Here is a 6,210-nt window from a genome sequence, read left to right as displayed (position 1 = left end):
GTGAGAGTTGGACTATAAAGAAAGCTGAGTTCTGAAGAACGGATGCTTTTGAACTGTAGTGTTGGAGAAGACTCTTAAGAGTCCCTTGGACTGCAAGGAGATCCAACTAGTCCGTCCTAAAGGAGATTAGTCCTGGGTGTTCATTGGAAGCACTGATGTCGAACTACTACCCAATTGCACTCATCTCACAAGGTAGTAAAGTAATGCTCAAAATTCTCCAACCAGGCTTCAGCAATATATGAACCAGGAAATTCCAGATGTTCAAGCTGGTTTCAGAAAAGGCAGAGGAACCAGAGATCAAATTGTCAACATCTGCTGGATAATGGAAAAAGAAAGAGAGTTCCAGAAAAACATATATTTCTGCTTTATTGACTATGCCAAAGCCTTTGACTGTGTGGATCACAATAAACTGGAAAATTCTGAAAGAGATGGGAGTACCAGACCACCTGACCTGCCTCTTGACAAACCTGTATGCAGGTCAGGAAGCAACAGTTAGAACTGGACATGGAACAACAGACTGGTTCCAAATAGGAAAAGGAGTACGTCAAGGCTGTAGATTGTCACCCTGCTTATTTAATTTCTATGCAGAGTACATCATGAGAAACGCTGGACTGGAAGAAACACAAGCTGAAATCAAGATTGCCGGGAGAAATATCAATAACCTCAGATATGCAGATGACACCACCCTTATGGCAGAAAGTGAAGAGCAACAAAAAAGACTCTTGATAAAAGTGAAAGAGGAGAGCTAAAAAGTTGGCTTAAAGCAAAACATTCAGAAAACAAAGATCATAGTATGTGGGACCACCACTTCATGGGAAATAGATGAGGAAACAATGGAAACAGTGTCAAACTTTATTTTGGGGGGCTCCAAAATCACTGCAGATGGTGACTGCAGCCATAAAATTAAAAGACACTTAATCCTTGGAAGGAAAGTTATGACCAACCTAGATAGCATATTCAAAAGCAGAGACATTAGTTTGCCAACAATGATCTATCTAGTCAAGGCTATGGTTTTTCCAATGTTCATCTATGGATGTGAGAGTTGGACTCTGAAGAAAGCTGAGTGCCAAGGAATTAATGCTTTTGAACTGTGTTGTTGGAGAAGACTCTTGAGAGTCCCTTGGACTGCAAGGAGATCCAACCAGTCCATTCTGAAGGAGATCAGGCCTGGGATTTCTTTGGAAGGAATGATGTTGAAGCTGAAACTCCAGTACTTTGGCCACCTCATACAAAGAGTTGACTCATTGGAAAAGACTCTGATGCTGGGAGGGATTGGGGGCAGGAGGAGAAGGGGATGACCGAGGATGAGATGGCTGGATGGCATCACTGACTCGATAGATGTGAGTCTGAGTGAACTCCAGGAGTTGGTGATGGACAGGGAGACCTGGCGTGCTGCAATTCATGGGGTCACTAAGAGTCAGACACAACTGTTCGACTGAAATGAACTGAACTGAACTGATGTTGAAGCTGAAAATCCAATGGTTTGGTCACCTGATTAGAAGGACCAACTCATTTGAAAAGAGCCTGATGCTGGGAACGATTGAAAGCAGGAGGGGTAGGGGACGACAGAGGATGAGATGGTTGGCTGACAACACCAACTCAATGGGCATGAGTTTAAGTAAACTCTGGGTGTTGGTGACGACAGGGAGGCCTGGCGTGCTGCAGTCCATCGGTTCATAAAAAGTGGGACACGGCTGAGTGACTGAACTGAACTGGACAATCAGTGACGCTGAGCATCTTTTCCTGTATCCCTTGGCCATCTGTGTGTCTTAGACTTTCAGCCAATTTTTTGATTGGTTGTTTGTTTTTAAATATTGAATTGCATGAGTTCTTTGTATATATTGGAGATGAATCCCTTGTCAGTAATTTGTGCAGAGTGCACCTCATTGGGGATCACCATTACAAAGAACAGTGAGTGATTCATACTATTTTTTGCAAGACAGTGGGGGAATGCTGAATGTTTTAGGCTAATTCTTGACTTGAATTATGTGGTGTGACTAGAAGCATGCAAGGTGGAATAGCCTGCAAAAATTTTGCAAGCTCAAGGAACAGCATGCTCAAATCCAAGGAGAGGCGCTCATGGTGGAGGCTTTTCCAGGTAATAAGACAGAGTTCTAAGGGCCTGTACCATTGAAAGCATGGTGCTGATGACTAGCAGAAGATGTGACTGGAGAGGATGGCTGTAATTTTTTTACCCTTTTTGTATCATGTAGAGAAGCCTGTACTATTATCTTGTCAAGTTCCAATAATGGTTGGAGGTTACTTAGAGGGACTATGATTTACAGTAGGGTCATAAACAGAAACATTTTTCTTTGATTGAGGTTCTATTTATAGAAGTGTAAATGACTCAGCCTTAATTTGTCCAGCCTTTTGCAGGGGAGCTCCTCTATTATGCATCTGAGCTGGTAAAGAATCCACATGTGATGCAGGAGACCCCAGTTTGATTTCTGAGATGGGAAGATCCACTGGAGAAAAGAAAGCTTACCCACTCCAGTGTTCTGGCCTAGAGAATTCCATGGACTAGTCCATGGGGTCGCAAAGAGTCTGACACGACTAAGCCACTTTCACTTTCCTCTATTATTCAAGAGTATTTTGTAAATTTAAAACCACAGTCAGTTATTATGACCTTTTTCCTTTTTTCTCTCCTTCCAAAAAATGGCCCCTGTGCCTGACACAGTTGCACTTAAGCAGTTTTGCCCTCCTGCATTCTCTGAGTGTATTAGTGTGACTTGCTCAGTTGTGTTTGACTCTGTGATCCCATAGTTGTAGACCACCAGGCTCCTCTGTCCCTGGAATTGTCCAGGCAGAATACTGGAGCAGGTTGCCATTTCCTTCTCCAGGGGATCTTCCCAATCCACGGGTAGAACCTGGGTCTCCTGCATTGGCAGACCGATTCTTTACCATCTGAGCCACCAGGGAAGTCTCATTCTCCTAGTGGTCCTTAGCAATCCTAGGTGCACAGTGATGTTTTTGCTCCTTTGCCTTAGTTCCCCTCCATCTTTTGCTTCCAGATTGGGCATGTGTGGATGGCACTGTGACATTATTTAGATAGAGGAAGGGCTCTCCTATCCCACCTGTAGTGGTGAAAGCCTCCAAGTCACAGGATAGGAATGACTCATAGGTTTTGCAGAGACTCTAACAGCACTTTGCCTGAGCAAGTACTATTTCCTCCTTTTCTTTCCAGCATTCAGATGTGAATACTTGAGTATATCATCAAAAGGTATTTTTTTTTTAATTGATGAAAAGTTCTATATATTTAAGATGTACAATATGATGCTTTGATGTGCATATACATTGGGAAATTATTACCACAATTAAACTAATTAACACATTCATTACTTCATATAGTTACCATTCTTTAAGAGTGATAAGAGCACTTAAGATTTATTCTCTTAGCGAATTGTAAGTATATGATATACTTGTTTTTTACAGTGCTTTTTTAAAAAATTTATTTTTAATTGGAGGATGATTGTTTTACAGTGTTGTTTGTTTCTACTATAAATCGACATGAAGCAGCCATAGATATACCTAAGTCACCTTATTTTGCACCTCCCTCTCACTTCCCCACACCATTCCACCTCCCCACCCCATCACACCTCCTCACCTCATCCCACCCCATCCCTTTACATTGTCACAGAGTCCCATACCGCTTTAGCTTATCACAGAGCACTGGGTTGAGCTCCTGATGTCATACAGCAAATTCCCACTGGCTATCTGTTTTACATATGGTAATGTATATGTTTCAATGCTCCTCTCTCAATTTGTCCCACCCTCTTCTTCCCCCAATGTGTCCACAAGTTTGTCCCCTGCATAGATGCAGAGGATCCTGGTGGGCTCCATTCCATGGAGTCACAAAAAGATGGACATATCTGAGCACATATGGTGCACATCAGCACCATTTTTCTAGAGCCCATATGTATGCATTAATAGACAATGTTTTTTTTTTTCCATTCTGACTTACTACACTCTGTATAACAGGCTCTAAGTTCATTCACCTCCCTAGAACTGACTCAAATCTGTTCCTTTTTGTGGCTGAATAATATTCCATTATGTATCTGTACCACAGCTTCTTTATCCATTCATCTGTTGATGAACATCTAGGCTGCTTCCATGTCCTGGCTACTGTAAACCGCGCTGAAATGAACACTGGGCTACATGTGTACTTACACTATTATTCATTACAGTCATCATGCTGTACATTGGATCCCCAAAGCTTCTGGATCTTTAAACTGAAAATCTGTACTCTTAGACCAAAGTCTTCCCTTTTGCAACACTCCCCAGCCCCAAGCAACCACCATTTAAGTTCTACTGTTTGGATTTAACATATAAGAGAGATTCTGCAGTATTTTTTTTTTCTGTGACTGGATCTTTCACTTGGCAATATGCCCTCTAGGTTTATCCAGATAGCAAGCTTTCCCTCTCGCTTATGACTGAATAATAATAGACTTGATCCACAGTGTTCTACAAATCCACTTCTGCTCCCACACTCTTGGATCAGATTTGCACAAATAATCTATTTTTCCCTCCAAGGTTGAGTGTTGTCCAAGGAAGCTCTCTAGTTCTTTGTGTAAATTCGCACTTATGTGCCCACATTTGTGTTTATCCTTGTGCTTTCTGAAATAGCTAGAATTAAAATAAGCACACAGCCTAAGCTTACCCATAGTCATACATGTTCCAATTCTGGAGGAAATGAGGAAACAATGTGATATGTTTTAAAGCACTGGAGTAAAAATATGACACAGGATTCTAGATAATTATTAGAGTAGCTGTGAAGAGGAAGGATTCAAAGCAGGAGGAATCAGGAGCCAGAAGTTTAGTGCCAGCACAGTAGTCTAAGCATGAAGCAGGCAGCAGCCAGATGGTGAGGGTGTTTTTGAGATAATGCATTGCAGTAGGTTTAACAAGAGATGTAGAAACTGAAAACTGAAAGAAAAAAATAGATATAAGAGAAAATTCTGAGGAGAAATCAGACATATCTTGGTGTTTTTGTGTAAATAGTCTACTTAGAGTTTGATATAGGATATTGTACAAACTGGTAAACAACAGCCCCTCCCCTCCATCTGGGGAAGTAGAAGTAAAAGCAGTTCCATTTATAAATTTTTAATATATTATTATAAGCTGTTATGAAATTATGAAAGCAATCTCCAGCAAGATTTTGCTTTTGTTTTTCTTTTAATTTGGAATGTCTACAGACAGTGTGCATGTGTGTGCCCAGTCACGTCTAACTCTTTGTTAGACAAAGAAAAACAAAGAATCCCCATGAACTGTAGCCTGCCAGGCTCCCCTGTCTATGGGATTCTCCATGAAAGAATACTGGAGAGGGTTGCCATACCCTTCTCCAGGGGATCTTCCCAACTCAAAGATCAAACATGTCTCTCTTACACTGGCATGCAGATCTTGAGACTCATGTAGTATTTTCTTTTTTAAATTAATTAATTTATTTAATATATTTAATTAAATAATGAATTAATAAATTTAATTTATTTTTATTATTTTAAATATAAATTTATTTCTTTTAATTGGAGGTTAATTACTTTACAATATTGTATTGGTTTTCTCATACATCAACAAAAATCTGCCACAGGTATACATGTGTTCCCCATCCTGAACCCCCTTCCTTCCTCCCTCCCAGTACCACCCCTCTGGGTTATCTCAGTGCATCAGCCCCAAGCATCCAGTATCATGCATTGACCCTGGACTGGCGATTCGTTTCATATATAATATTATACATGTTTCAATGCCATTCTCCCAAATCATCCCACCCTCGCCCTCTCCCACAGAGTCCAAAAGACTGTTCTATACATCTGTGTCTCTTTTGCTGTCTCGCATACAAGGTTATCATTACCATCTTTTTAGATTCCATATATATGCAATAGTATACTGTGTTGGTGTTTTTCTTTCTGGCTTACTTCACTCTGTATAATAGACTCCAGCTTCATCCACCTCATTAAAACTGATTCAAATGTATTCTTTTTAATGGCTGAGTAATACTCCATTGTGTATATGTACCACAGCTTTCTTATCCATTCATCTGCTGATGGACATCTAGCCTGCTTCTATGTCCTGGCTATTATAAACAGTGCTGTGATGAACATTGGGGTACACGTATCTCTTTCAATTCTGGTTTCCTCGGTGTGTATGCCCAACAGTGGGATTGCTGGGTCATAAGGCAGTTCTATTTCCAGTTTTTAAAGGAATCTTCACACTGTT

This window comes from Oryx dammah, unplaced genomic scaffold (assembly GCF_014754425.2).
Source record: "Oryx dammah isolate SB20612 unplaced genomic scaffold, SCBI_Odam_1.1 HiC_scaffold_17, whole genome shotgun sequence".
NCBI lineage: Eukaryota > Metazoa > Chordata > Mammalia > Artiodactyla > Bovidae > Oryx > Oryx dammah.
Note: the sequence above shows the minus strand (reverse complement) of the source record.